At 46.0% G+C, this 15,590-nt stretch overlaps 1 long non-coding RNA gene across 7 annotated transcripts in view; it reads right to left on the bottom strand.

Moving 5' to 3' along the window:
• LOC115497794 (uncharacterized) overlaps positions 1-15,590 on the bottom strand; it is a 148,980-nt gene that overhangs the window by 41,582 nt on the left and 91,808 nt on the right. For 5 of the 7 annotated variants that reach the window (XR_012051479.1, XR_012051476.1, XR_012051478.1 and 2 more), the window contains one exon: positions 12,391-12,527. The exons of the other annotated variants lie outside the window; for them this stretch is intronic. This is a non-coding gene — a long non-coding RNA (uncharacterized lncRNA). The remainder of the gene's footprint in view (positions 1-12,390; positions 12,528-15,590) is intronic. 7 annotated transcript variants of the gene reach the window in all.

Here is a 15,590-nt window from a genome sequence, read left to right as displayed (position 1 = left end):
ATTGTGCTCACCCTTCTCAAACAGGGCTTGCTCCCCTTTCCTGGCTGCCCTCACAGCACAAGCCCTATGCTTTGACAACTGGATGTTCCTGCTTACCCCCACTGCTCCTCCCATGGAAGCAGCTTCACAGCTGAAGGAAGCTCTGCATTTCAGAGTGTTGCAATTAAACAACAGGCATGCTAATCCATAGTAGGAGAGCACCAGTTTGAGACTGCTGTTCCCCCCTTCCCTCTCTGGGAGTTCTTGGCCAGCCACTGATAAATTAAACTTAGCACCTCCTTTGACTAAGATGGATGGCAAGCTTAAGTGATATCCACTGAGCAAATGGCTGATTTGTGTATTCTTCCATTCAGGATTAGGCTAATAAGATGTTCATTTATGGATCTATTACTCAGTCATTTAACTGCTTAAAAGAAGAGGACCGGGCAAATTTCACTATCCAGGAATTGATTTCCATCTTTTTAGGCCAAATTTTAGTGGAGGGTTTACAAAGGTAATTTAGTGGGACATATCAAAACATCGTTAAGATGAGAGAGTATTTTAAAATACATTAGAAAAACTCGGGGTGCTTGAGGCCTCCAGGTTTAAGGCAGCCCTGCTCCTCTCCACCTGCCTTTTTTTGTGGTTCCTGGAAGGACCCACACTCAGGGCATTTTAGACTGAGAGGTGGAAAGGGGCTTCCAATGACCCTGGAGACCTCCGGGAGCTCCGAGCTACAGCAGCCTGGTGCAGGGCTGTCCCCAGGCAGAGCAGGTCCCTGCAGGGCTGTTCCCAGCTGCTGCACGCTGCAACCTGTAACTGCAGTGTCACCTTGGCGACACACCTGCACCTGCTGCAGCCCTGACCAGCAGTCAGACACATTGGGCTTTCCCAGCAGCATCAGCACCTGCCTCCCTTACTGCCTGCCATCAGCAGGAGGGAGAAGGTTTGTACATCCCTGCTCACACCGCTGGGGCACGGCTCAGCTCAGCACCCATCCTGCCAGAGGGCAGGAGCGCTATCTACTCTGGTCCTCGACTCAGAGACTTCTGGGGACAAGAGGAAACTCCACAGCAGATTTTTCAAAATGAAGACTTGCAGTCACTAATCATCCACACCCAGTCTGTGGAGGCTTTGTGTCCAGAGAAACAAACCAGCACCCTGGCATCTGCACGGCCAGCCGCTGGGCTGGCATTAATTCAGGCAAGGAAATGCTTTCTGCTTGAATTAAAATAAAAATCATCAGCTGCCTGGTTCTGCTTAATTATACCAGGAAATAACTAAAGACACTGGTATTTAGGCTGCTGTCATTAGGATTCAGGATGAGCAAGCATTCCTGCACAAGCAGCTCTCCACTGCTCTCTCCTTCCCAGCCCCATGCTTGTGTTCTCAACTCACAGCCAAGGTGCTTCCCACCGGCCAGGGCTGGGCTTAATGGCTTTACCCATTTGCAGAACAATGTGTCTGGTTAATATATTAGCATCTTTGTGATGTACTGACATTTTGTGCACATTCACTGCTCGCCTCAGGTACTGCTAGTAACCAAATAACACTGTGGCCCTGTTTCACAGCACCAATTATGATCTTTCTCAGGTACTACTTGCTTCATTATCTGAGCGAAGAGTTTTATCTACCAGGCAAACCTTCCAAATTCACAGCTGGGTAGTTATAATCTTGAATATTTAGCTCAGCCATAATGGCAGCTAATATTCCTCTTAACTGCTGCTCTTAAACAGTTTCATCCTATCATTGTTAATCACATTAAAAGGTATTGGATATATAATTTCCTTTAATTACATGAAAATATTGGTGCTTCCTTTCTTTGGAGCGTTATGCATAGAGCGGCAGTGATTAATGCCAGGAGTTACAAAAGGCAGTCAGAGAAAGCTCCTAATTGTTGATTTATGCCCTAATTGGAAGACACCTGTTTTTTCCCATCCTTTTGATCTTTACTTTATGTTTGAGTCCAAAATTATTCTGCATGTGTCATCATTACATTAATCAATACAAGTTTTGTCCTTCACAAATCTGACTAATTGCTTTTCTCATTTAGACAGTCATTTGCTAACAAACACTGTCACCCACTAACACCAACAGAAGGATTTACTTTGAGCAGATTTAGAAGGGGAAGGACATCATTGTTATGGGCAGTGAGCTTTTGGGACAAGACTTCAGATAGCCATCAGGGAAAGGAAAAAACAAGCAGTTAAAAAATAAGTAATTTTGTGTACAAAGTAAGATTTTCTATCCCCCATCCCTACACAAACATGGGTTTGGGTTTTCTGACTATGAGTCTTGAGTTGTTTTTTTTTTTTTTTTGGAGGCCACAAATGACACTGAGCCTTCTGTGGTAGTGTAATAGGAAGTGCCTAAAATGACAAATTAGGAGGAAGAGTGTTTGTGACAGTGATAAAGGGAAAGTTTAAAGCTTATATTTAGATAAATTGGCTGGAAAATTTGATCCACACAGTCTTTCAAATACGATTATACAAACATAATTTGCATAAATATTATAATTAAAATTCTGCCTATGGCATAATAAAGAAGGGAAAATAGTATTAAATGATCAAGGCATTTGAATGTTTGAAATATCACTGTGTGATGTTTCATGCTATCCATTAAATAAGTAATTTATTGCAAAATCTATCAAAGTAAAAGGAAATTAAGTCAGATAAGGCTGGTTTTTTACTTTGCATGGGTTTTTTTCTGAGGATATAATTCCTTTCAGAGCACATTTGATTTTTCCAAGGTACTAACTCAGAGTAATTATAATACTTGGTCTGCTCTAGAGCTGTGACTCTCTAGATGCTGTAACTGCAGCACACACCGATGCACAGCTTATGGCAGCAGGGCACAGGAACTTGCCATTCCTGAGTGGGAGTCCCATGCTGTGTCCTGCTCTGTGCCACCTCCCGTCACCTGGAATGGCAGCACAGAACCTGGTGCAGCCTCAGGTGGGCAGCAGGGACACGGGCTGTGTCCAGGTGGGCAGCAGGGACACGGGCTGGCTGCTGAGGTGGTGTCCTGTCCCAGGACAGACCAGCCAGGCTGTGACAAGCAGCCTGTGCACATGTGGGGAGCCGTTGCCAGGTGCCAGCACCCTCCTCTCCAGGTACCTCCACACTGCAGCACTGTTACTTTCAGCCGCCTTTTCCAGGCTCTCCTGCCCTGCCATACCCTGACACGTTTCTTACAAACAACACACTGCCACACTGCTGAGCCCTGCTGGCTCTGGAGCACAGTCACGGGCTGCTGCGACTTCAGTCACTGTTTTCTTCTGCACATGTGGACTCCCACAGCCCCTGGCAACCTGCTCTTCTTCTCTCTGTGCCTCTCCTTGCCCTCCCTTTGCCCTCGGGTGGGCCACCCCAGCACCACCCTCACTCTGGCACACTTCACACGGGCTGCCAAGAAAGGTTGACGAGGGATGCAGGCAGTGTGACGGGCAGGGAGGGATGGCAGCATCAGCAGCTCCTGATCACACGCAGGAAGCATTAAACATGGTTCTGAGCACCAAACCAAGCTGGTGGACAGCAGCAGCTGATGGACTGCATCCCTGGCTGGACTCCCCGCTGCTTGTAGGATGTGTCAGACACTGGAGTCCGTGCTCACAGGGACCCCCACACCCAGCCCAGCCCAGCCCGCTGTCCCCAGCCACCTCACAGCTCCTGCCAGGGGCAGGGACCGCCTGTACTCACAGCATGAACACCCCATTCAGAGAGCAGATCAGACTGGTTCTTTATTCTGTCTGTTGGCTTAACCTAGTGGAGACCGAAGGATGAAAGGGCAAGTAGGAAATGAGCTTTGAAATGCACAGGGAAACAGCCTTCCTTATCAGCCACCACTGCTTCGTCACTGCTACTGCAGAAATCTCTTTAAGTAAACAAAAAAAAATATAGCATGGTAAAGGAAAGAAAACTTACAAACAGTTTACTGAAGTGTTTAAACTGAACTGCTGCAAGGTATGTTGGCTCTCTGATATAAATCCTCTGCCTTGTCCACCTCCAGGCCTGCAAACAAGGCAGCCTCGCTCCTAATGTCACTTCTACTGCTGAAAATTTGTGACATCAATAAAATCCTGGTTTGTCAGTACAAATGGAATTTTAAATTGAATTCTTATCAAATTAGCCGTTCATCAAGGTCATGCAATATTGTGTGAATAACCTTTTGTGAGGCTGTGTACATGGCTGCTGCCAGAGGTGAGAACGAGACAAATTCTAATGAGATTACCCAGCTGGAGCGCTCAATAACAGGCATTGGAGGAGATGGGGTGACATTAGGTTTAGTGATAATTTAAGTAAATGGCTACAGCAGGCTTGAAGCACAATGCTTCACCCCCATCTCGACTGAGCCCCCATATGCAGTGGGGTCTGAGATCTCTCACGAGTCTCAGTAGCCCCGGAGCAGTCACAGCCCAGACATGTCAAAGCCAAATAGAATTTCCTGGATGAACCAGAATTAATTGTATATGCATCCCCTCTGCTGGCTCTGTGGTGCAATAAAACTTCCCTTCCTTTCAGGGGAATGGTGTTTTGCAACAGCAGCTGGAGGGATTTTCCATCAGCCTTGTACACCATGACCAAATTTGTGGGGAAAACCTGTTTTTCAGCATGAGGAGCTCAGTGCTCTGGGAGCTGGGTAGGAGCTGAGGGAGTCTGAGATGTGCAGATGCGCTGTGAAGCAAGGACACAGCCTTGCTCCCTCATCCCGGGCTTGGCTGCAAGCAGAACCCAGGTCCGTGTCAGACACTGCCTGTGGCATCGCCCAGCCAGGGGGGTGAGCAGGCTGCCAGGAAGGGGTGACACTGCCCTGGCCCCTCAGCACCTGCTGTGCCAGCCCTGGGAACTGCAGGACCCATCTGAGGAAGCTGTTCCCACCACAATGGAATAATCCTAATAGAGAAATATGAGCTGCTGCTGCTATCCTTTTAGATAACATCTTCTGGAAATGAATTATGTGGATCAAATTGTACAATCAAGAAATGAACTATCCAGCTGCTAAAGCCTCCCTTCCAAATAACAAAATAGCTGCATATTTGACAACTAAAAAAAATATTTCAGCAAACATAATAGAGAAGTTAATGATAATTAGGCCGGTATTTTATGCCGTAACACTCTTGAATGCCTACAAAAATACAATATTTTCAGCAAAAGATAATTGAAAAGATTATTTGGCTTATCTAAAATAAGTTTTTCCAAGTCTCAGCACATCTGTTATGAGAATTCCTGCAGATACATGATGCAACACTGTTGGCTCAACAAACTGTTCATTACCATGAGAAAAAGGTGGAAAAAGGCATGGAGGGTTTTGCTCATGGCAGGTCCCTTTGACAGGAGACGGACATAATGACTATTTATGGGACCTGTGGAAAACTGGAAGTGGCTGAATGAGCCCAGGAAAGCAGCAGCCAGCTAAGCTGGAGCCCTGCCCAGGGCAGAGGGGGATGCCGTGGCAGAGTGAGGGCTCTCCTCGCACCGGTGTGAGTTGATGTGAAGCCTGCCTCTGACATTTCCCTGCAAACCCGCACAATTTGCTCTTTGTTGCTAAGTTACATGTTTATCCAGCCCCACACAGATCCCTCCAGCGCTGAATGTAGCAGTCCTTTGGCAGATGCAGCTCCAGTATTTGCTCTCCGTGAGGATCCAAGCTGAGAATTTGGTTTTAGTACGTGTTCTTGCTGTCTGGATCTGCAGGCTGAACCTCTGAAGTGTGGACAGGGGAAATGAAAGACACTTTCTGTCTTTGGCGGGGGCAGAATCCAGGCTCGGCTGCAGCAACGTGATGCCAAGGGAGCCTGCCATAGCAAAGGGCTGTGGATGCAGCCAAGGCATCAGTTCTGACAATATTTTGATATTTCAAAATTGAGCATTTCAAACTTAGGGGATCACAAATTCCTTGTCTTTATCCTTCCCTGCTTGTCCCCCTCCCCAGACACTCTTGCTCTAGGCAGACTGAGCAAGACCTTTTGCTTTCAAGGAGGTCTGTACAAGGCTCTGGTGTTCGTACCCTCCAGCTCACAAGGGAGGGGGAAATGTCTTCATGCCTAGTTTTGGGGTCAGTCAGTGCTCTGTCTTACGTGGATGTGTTCTACCACTCCAGCCACCTTGGCTGCATTCACCTCTCAGGCTTCTGTGCCCACAAGAAAGTCTTCCCAGTGATCTCTGGGTGCTTTTGTGACCCAGGATTTTTGTATATCTCAGCATTTTTAAAAACATTTAGTCCTGTTCAACCAGCAGTTGTGACTGACTGAGGAGAATCTGGAAAAGAGAAGTTTTGCATGGGCTCTGGTATGTTCAATCTCCAGTGCTGCTGTGCCCCAGCCCTGGAACACCAGTGTTACAAGCTGGGCACAGAGCAAGAGAGAAGCAAAAGGGCCAGTGCTCAACTCTTCTTATGCCAGTGAAGCATCATCTCATTATTCTGGGGCAGAAGCCCAGAGCTGGTCCTCAGCAGCCGCTCTGCTGGTACTAACTGGACTCCTGGCATGAACCAGGTTTATCCATGGGCTGCAAGGCCCATCCTCCACATTCAATATTCAGAATACACTATGTACAACATTTGTGAAAAGTGTCAAGTGTAATAATATATTTCTGTGTTTAACTTCAGGCTACCATCTCACCAACCACACTGAAAAGTGTTAAAATTGGACAAGATTTCCCAGGAGTAAAAGAAATTCATGTTCATATGCTTATAAAGGCTGACAGGTGAACAAACTCTTCTACAGGGCAATTGCAGATGCTCTTAAGTGACATTTTAAATTCTTAAGAATTTTCCATTTGCAAATAGAAGTTGCCTTGCAAAATGACAAGCAAACCAAGCAGACTTGCCAGAAACTAGTCCCTTCTGTTGCCTTTTAGTGGTTTTCTTTTCTATAAGAGAGAAAAATGATCAGTGGCCCCTCAGAAATGGACTTTTGCATCTATCTTTTTAAATGTTTTATAGAAGGAGAATAATTGGCCAGATACAGCACTAATTTATTTTGTAAACTACTCTGGGAACATATTCTACTCAGAGCCTAGCACAGAAAGCAGATTACCTGGAAAAGCTAATGGTATAGTGCAGTATAAATATTTCAAAAAATGTTTAGCTGAATCTTTTATTAATAGGTCAAAATTTCTCTGAATTTTTCACCTTTTGTTATGAGATTTTTAATGGGTTGACACCTTTCCAGGCTTCAAAAACTCCTCAAGGGAGGAGGAGACAGCCCCACAAGCACCCTAACTCTTGCTGCTGTGCTGTTTGCACCCCGCTGGCTCTCACAAAGCAGAATTATGCCTAAATTCCTGTGCCCCTCCATGGGACGTGATTGCCCAGAGACTCTCACAGCAGAAGCCCCGTGGCTGTGTCACTGTCCCTGCACTCTCTGGCCCCATACCAGCATGATGGGACAGCAGGCGCCAGGAGCCTCTTCCCAGAACAGTCAGTCTTCTTGTTCAGCAGTGCAAATGTCCTGTCTCTCCCTCCTTCCTTCTGTTTCTCATTTTACCATACATAATTCTGAGGTTAATAACGATCATTAAGCACACTAAAGATCAATACTGTCCAAAAATCTCTGAAAACATGTTTTAGTTCAAGGAACTGGAGGTTGCTGTTGAGCCCTATTACAGTTTTACGGCCTTGCATTTATTGGAGATGGTTTCAAGTCAAACCAGACACACTGACAGCCGAGAATGAAGGTCTGGACAAACTCAATACAGCAACTCTACGATCGAGTGGATTCAACAGTCTGCTCAGAAGCAGGATAAAAAGTGTGGCCTGCACTCATCAGTTTTCCATTTTGCCCATCCAGGAAAAAGAAAATAACCCCAAAGGCTATGAGAAATCATCCCTCGGGTCACTTGGGCATTTCCCATTTAGCACAGCTGTGATGAACATCTCAGACTCTCCTGGTATCACAATTCATCCAGCTCAGCCTGCCAGTCCTGCCTGTGCACAATCGAATCCTGTGAACATGAGGAGCTGCCAGAGGCAGGGGACACCTGGGCCATCCCCTGGCAGCCCTGCAGCACCCACCCATCCACCTCTGGGGGTTTGTTTGGGTTTTTGTAGGGATTCCTTCCTTCAAAAATTTTGTCTTGAAGGATGGGAGCGAGGTGAAGGGCACATCTTGAACAGGAAGGGGTCTGTGGGAAGGTATCTGTGTCTGCATTGGTGGCAATGCCTAACCATCAGCTCAGAGCCAAGCAAGAGGTTCTCCAATCATGCAGATAATTTTGCTCCTAATTAAACAAATGCCACAATGACAGCCGGGAATTAGCAGCTGTAGCCTGACCAAGGAAGTACGAAACCTCCTTTAATTAAAAGAAAAACTCAAAAGTTCCCTAATGAAATCTCCATGCTGGTAAGATAGAGCAGCTACAAACCCAGAAAGCAAGACATAACAGGGAAGCACAGGGATTCAGTCAATGCAATTTTCTTGCAGGAAAATATTTCAACTTTCAAGAAAAGAAAAGAAGTCGTGGAAGTTGCAAGAAGTCAGCTTTCCAATTGATTTTCAGCTTGACTTTGTAGAGCATCATTCCCCAGTAATGACAAGGAAAATGTACAGCATCCCAATTACATTCAGGAGCACTAGACACTGGAGGTATTAAACTTAACTGTGACAGCTCAGTGTGTTAAACAGTATCTTTTATTTCCTAAGGAGGTAGGCATCTTCAGCAGAGGATATGAGGCAGCCAGAGATTCAAATCTGTTTGTTTTTTTTTTTTTTTTATATTGGCTCTTTTGCCAGCCTCAGAGCTACTCAACATATTTACATATTCTGACACACCAGACTTTCTCTCTTGATAGATAAAATATGCAACTCTATTTAAAGATAGAGAATCTCTCTCTGCATATTTTCCTAAATAACATCAGATACGTAAGAGACTCCCACTGGTGTAAAATTTCCTCTTACTCATTTGACTCTGGACATTGCCCCCTGGGCTCAGCCCTCAAAACACTCCTCACATTGGGCAAGGCACTGAGGGCTCCATGTCACCTTTCCTAGAGCAGCTCTCCATGGCCATGGTGCAAGCACAAAGCTGGAGCATCACGTAGCTGCCAAAGCTGTGCCTATTAGCCAGTGGCTCAGGAAAACAAGGGGAGCAGAAACCATTGGGAGCTGATGCAGAGTGGCCAAAGACACCAATTACTGCAGAGCTGAGGCTGCTGCCATCTGAAGCAGGGTTTTTTTCAATTTTTTGCAGTCTTAGGAAATTATCACTTGCCTTCAGGTAATCATTTCACAACAAATTTGGAAGAGGATATGTATCATCTTTGATGTCTTGTGGACTCTGGGCTTTGCCATAGGGAGTAAATACACGAGAGTGGAAACTGGGTCAGGTTACTGAGGACAAGTGTAAAAATAAGACAAATGTACAAGGACAAATCCAGAAAACTAGTGGGCACTAAATTAAGTAGAAATCCAGGGTCCTAATTCCATGACCAAGAGAAAGCTTGGGTGGGGTGGGAAGGGTGACTACTCTGTCCCAAAAAGGGACAGCAGAGCTGGGATCCCATATGCCCGCAGGCAACCCGGGCTTGCTGAGCTTCTCCCTGCCCCACCAAGATGTTTGTCTGAGGCCACCCCTGAGCTGTGCTGGCAGTGGCATTCCCACAGACACGCCAGGAACAGAGGCATTGCCCGGCCACCTGTTCCTGTCCTCATTAAAAAGCATTTTAAAAAGCACCACTGGGGTAGCAAAGTGCTGTTTGGTATTTGAACTGCCTTTTGATCATCAAAGCACACGCTTAAGAACAGATCAGTGGGATTAGGGCACGGGCCAAACCAGAACTCCCCAGGGCTCAGCATCCTGGCTTTGGCACAGAACCCTCCATCCTTTTGCATCCTCACCAAAGGAAAGGGGAGGAAAAAAAGAAACTGCCAACAGGGCTGCTATGCTACAGCAAGGTCAGCCTTCCCCCTGCTATGATGAGAGGCTCCAGCTGTGACCCCAGCACTACCATGTTACTCAAAGCAGAACAGTCCCATTTATCAGGGATGCTTTTTCCTAAAGCAAACCATTCTGGTATTAGCCTTTTCCAACAAATACCAAAGTTTGTACAGCAATAGCAACCTCCATGGTAGAGGACTGGGCTGCGCTTGACTGACTGGGGTTTGCTGGCAAATATTCACTCAGATAAGGACTCCCAGGGATGCCCAAGATTCTGTGAGCACAAGGACATGGGCTCCCTGAAAGCCCATTGGGAAGAAGCAGTTTTCTCCAGTATTTCCTAGCTGGGCACAAATAGCTACTCACTGGGGAGAGTGGGTTGGCCCCTATCCCAGCACTGGGGGACAGTGCCAAAGTCACTGCAGAGTGCTCCCAGAACTGGTATTGCTGTCCAGTTTGATAAACCAGTCTCTGTCCAAATCCCATTTCCTTTTCTCTTTCTTTTGTTTATTTGGCTTATGTTTCTCCCATTTGTTGCTTTAGAATAACCCACTTTTCCTGTCATAGGAGCTGCTGATTTGCTCACCTCTCAACATCGTTTCCCTCCAGTCAGAGCTGACTGAACCTGGGCCCAGGGGCTTGGCTTTTATCTTGTTTGCTCATGCTGTGGCTGGCACAATGGGGCTGTGAGGTCTGGGGAGAAACTGCCCATTTTTCTGGGCAAAAAGGTACTGACATGAATAACTCAAGTTCCTTAGAGAAGCAATAGTTGTCAGCATTGTGCTTCCAGCCCTGGCTCGCTGTCCTGACGTGTCAGCAGGGCATGGCACTAGCGAGGCACCAGGAGGGCAGCACCAGCTCGTGTCTGTGCATGACAGAACTCCATCCCTGCTGCCCCTGCAGCCTGGCACAGAGCACCTGCAGCTGATGCAGGGAGCTGCTGCCATATTCCCTCCTGTCTGGCTCTAGCTGGGACAGAGGAAAGAATTTTTCCTCCTAAAGCAGGTAGCAGCAGCAGGGCGCAGACACCAGCAGGGTCTGCTTGGCGGTGTTGGAGCCCAGAACTCAGTGGGAAGGGATGCTGATGTGAGGGCAGGAGCCAGCCTCCAGGCCCTGGGACAGCTCTGCAGGGATGGAGCAGCTTTACTACCACATTCATTACCCTTTGTGTTCCTGCAGCTTGCAATGGCACGCACAAAACCACAATGATGTATTATTTATGAGAAATAAATATTAATCAAGATCAGTAAATACATATGCACACATAAAGAGAGAATGGCAGTAGATGATGGCCACTGAGTGGTGGTGAACACCCTTGCCCACAGGGACTTGGCAAACAGCATAAATATATCAACCAGATATACACATATACTCCCTCCCTCTCTGGGGCTCAAAGACCAGGGCTAAACACCCAGCTTTAATATCAGATACACAATGAGGGTTTTTAAAAACTGCCGTAGAATAAAGCCTTGTGATTCAGGGGTTGTGCAGATAAGTGGAATTTTAGACTGCCCATCACCCAACAGGGATGGGGCTTAGGGGATGCTGCTGAACGGAGACCAGCAAACTGTCCCTGCAGCAAGACAGTCCATCAGCTAGGTCACACTGTACAGGGCACAGGGCAGGGCTTCCCTCACAGCAGGTTTACCAAGGGAAGGGGCAGAACCAAGCAAGCTGAGAATCCTTAGAAAAGCTGGAAGTCAAAGAGGAATGAGGGCTCACAGCCACAGCAGGAGCTGTCAGTAATCAGTATGTGCCACCATATGTTTTAATAATTTCAGATTTCCCACTTGTCTCTAGGGAGCCTCAGAGGGGTTTTCATGCTCTTTACTCAGTTTTCAAACTTATGGCTATTCTCATCAATAAAAGATTTGGTTTACACACTGTTGCAACTGCATAATGAAAACCAGGTACAGCTATGTAATATTTCTCTTTAATTACTATTTGTGGCATGAAAAAGAAGAATTAATCATTCTGCACCGTTAGAACAGGATGAACCACCTACTAACCACAAATTTGATTTTCATTCAGGTGATGTTGCACAACCTTCTATTAGTCCAAGTAGATATCAACACTAGTCTTAATTATTTTTTTGGTCCTTCTCCCTGCATGAAAAATCTACCTGGTGGGAACAGATACACATAAGTTAAAGAGTTATAGCTCTTTCCTCTCACACACCTGGTCCAGAGACAAACTACTTTCTTTCCACACCCTTAGAATGAAAGAGATGTCCTTATCTCCCCTTCCAGCTATTTTCTCTAGCAATAAATTTGTTTTTATGACTTATAGGTGAAAAGTGTGAATTCAAGGAAAATGTAGTCTTCCATCATTTATTCATACTATCATTCAAAGCCAACCCACAATCACTTCTTTGTTTTGATTGTGGGCACACATGAACAAATGTGTCAGTTAAGTGTTAGGGTACTTCCTGATGGTCAATTTTTAATGCCTGGCAGGGGTCTGATGTCCAAATCTTACTGAAAAACAAGAAATTCACAGAAATGTCTATCCACAAAGGAGTTGTGTTAGCACTTACTGAATGCCATTTTGTGATGAGATGCGCAGAAGGCTCCAGCACTCCTAAATTATGCATGGCTGTGCATTCAGCAGATCCTTTGCTTTATTTGCAAGAATCTCACTTGCCAGAGCACTCCAGGGAAGGAGGAGAGGCTCCTGTCAGAATGAATACAGTCAACCAGAGAAAGAGGATTTCACCAACTAACTGATCAGGCTTTTTTATTCTGGTATTTTTCCTCCCTGCCTCTCCCCAGCCCCGCTCTGCAGGGCTGTGCCTGCCCTCCCCCGGCTGGCAGGGACTGCAGGGCTGTGCCTGAGCTCCCGGGGCCTTTTTGAAGGCAACTGTGCTATTAGTTAGCACTCAAACCACCAGAGAACACAAGATGGTACAAGCCAGACTCCTGTGCTGGGTAGATATCAATCTTCATGTAAAATACAAATGACAGAAGCATTGATTTAGCTGAACAGAAATTATTTTTCTGCAGCAAAGCAAAATAATTAAAAAATATTAATAGCCCAGTAAATCAGGGTTTTTGTTGTTTTGTTCCAGGATGGAGCAAAATGTCAAGGCTGCTGAAGCTCCACAAAACCAACTCAGGTTAAGTTGTTTGTTTCATCATTTTTAAGAGATAATTGAATTTCCAGTCACATCCTGAAATTACTATCAATCAATCCAGTCACTCCAGTATATTCATCAGCTATATGGGATACTAATCCAGACCATTTAAAGAAATAACTAGCTATGGGAAACCTCTCCACAGTCCTGCACCAATCTTCCTAATTATTAAAAATAAAGCTATAACCTGGCTGCCTCTTCCTGACATAATTAGACTTGAAAGAGGAAATGAAATCCATTTGATAAAATTGGAAGTGTTGCAGAGGGCAGCTGGAAAACCCAGCTTGGTTTTCCTTCCCAGTCCAACACAGGGCCACACCTGGCTGTGCCTTCAGCCCAGTTCTTGGCAGCACTGGCCACAGTGGCTCCTGCCACCTTGGTACTGGGCACTGGCATGGGGCTGGAACAGGCACAGGACTTTCTCATGCTCCCTTGAGATTTCACTTCCCCATCAATTACCATTCCCGCTTTCTAGATGCTCTGCCTCCCTTGAAGCCACAGCCTCTTCAAAGCAGGGGTTGTCCATACAAGCTGTGTGCTCCTTGGGACTGGCCAGGAACAATCCTGCTCTGGGTTCACATCTTGCAGCAGGAGTCACAGGTTTTCTCTCTCAGGAATCCTACAGGACTTGGTGTGCTCAGTCTCCTACTCCCACACAAGTATCAGGATCCCAGCTCCTCAGCAGCCTTCAGCAGTTCCTGATGCGCTGCTTCTCTGATCTGAACCTAATTAACCTCAAATGGACATTCCTGGGGTTTCCTGCCTCCCACAAGGTTACTGGGACTCTCAAGCTCATCTCATGCTGAGTGCAGCAATTCACCAGCCCTGAATTCCTTCCCCAAAGTCATTCTCCTGCTTTTTAGCCAAGTCTTCCACTCGGACCTCTCCACCCCAGACCACAGTGCAGACAGCCGGAGCAGTTTGAATCCGCTGCTGCTGTCCTCTCCCCCTGGCAGCCGTGGCTCCTTACAGCTGACTAAGATGAATGCCCGTGTCCATGCAGCCTCCTCAGCATGGGACTCACGGCAGCTCTGACCAGGCAAGATGCTTGTACAGGACACATTATAGCATGTCCTGGCAGCCCAGCCAGCCCCACACTGGCAATCAGAAGACTGAGCTGAAAACAACTAAAAATGGAATGGCACAACTCTCTTACCTGGGAATTGACCCAGAAAGGAGATTAGAATAAGGCTGTGGGAAAAAGCATGAAGTAGTTTACAGCTACAGCGTTCTCTATCTGAGCCAAGCACGCAAGGAAAGATTACTCTCAGCCTCATGTTTCTCCTGTTGTCATAAACACTGTTTTTTCCGTGGATTTGGGGGCTTTAGTTTTGCTTTCTTTTGTTTTTATTTTAAAACCAAGCACACACATGGTCTGCACTGCATGGGAGCAGTGAGTCCACAACATCCATCCTACCTGCCCTCCACACTGCTCCATGGCTAAGCTTGAAACAAGTGACCCAACTGCAGACTCTGAGTAGCTGCTCCTGCACTACACAGCTGTGCGAGCATAGATGGAAGAAGGGAAAACCACTGGCTATTTCTTTGCCACTGCTGCTTCCCTTTGACTCAGTTCCTAATACAGGTTTTATGTATGAGGAACTCCAAGAAATACCTATAGAGCAGGGGAAACACCAGCACTCACGTTGATGGTCTGAAGCATAGTATAGATTAATTGTGGCTCTCTAGTACTGGGAACCACAACCATGAATTCATAATCATCATAGACAACTGCTGAACACAACAGCTGCTCAGGCTCCCCATTACATGTATTTATAGTAGTGGCAATCCAGAAAACAGACACTGCTTTACAGAGAGAGTTAAAAAGTGATGCCATTTGCAACACACACACGTGCATTAAACAACCATAAAGCTCCCCCCTGCACGGCACAGCATTGTAATAGATGTTGGCATTATGTCAGGAAAAGCAGTTTCCTGGATTCAGCCACATTAATGTTCACCCTAATGAACTCTCTGGAGGAGCTGTCATAAATGACAGAATATCATAAAAGAGCTTCGCCGCCAATAGAGGCCAGAGAGAGCACAGACACTGATTACATGCATGGGATGAACTCTGAGCTGTGATGTTCTGAGGCAAGGCACTGGTATTTCAGGTTTATCAGTTATTCATTGGGTTAAGTTTGCTGCTTTTATCTCTGCAGGTGCATTTGAAGTAGGATTCATGGAAAAGAATTTAGAAGATTTCCTACAAAGTTATTAAAGATAATAATTGAAATAATTATTTTGCCTGATGATAAAGCCAATGGCTAAAAATTATTCAAGCTTTAAGAAATCAGATAATAAATGAAGTTTCTTCCTAGTGGTAATCAGCTCATTTCATTACAAAGATCTTATTCTCAAGGTTTGCATACAAACTCCAGCCCCCATGCCACAACCCTCCCTTGCAGTGGGATGGAGCCCACACAACCAGGTACAGGCAAGAGCAGCCTGACACAGAGTAATTTCTCCATCCTTTCCAAGACCAGCAAAGGACAAGACACCAAATGTGCTGCACTTCACAATCCCCTCGAAGTCAATAACAGCCCTCTGCACCCAACACCTGCTGGGATAAATTAAATTAATCCTCTGCACAGCATGGTGCC

The sequence above is a fragment of the Taeniopygia guttata genome, chromosome 19, assembly GCF_048771995.1.
Source record: "Taeniopygia guttata chromosome 19, bTaeGut7.mat, whole genome shotgun sequence".
Lineage (NCBI taxonomy): Eukaryota > Metazoa > Chordata > Aves > Passeriformes > Estrildidae > Taeniopygia > Taeniopygia guttata.
This window is presented reverse-complemented; position numbering and strand designations above follow the sequence as displayed.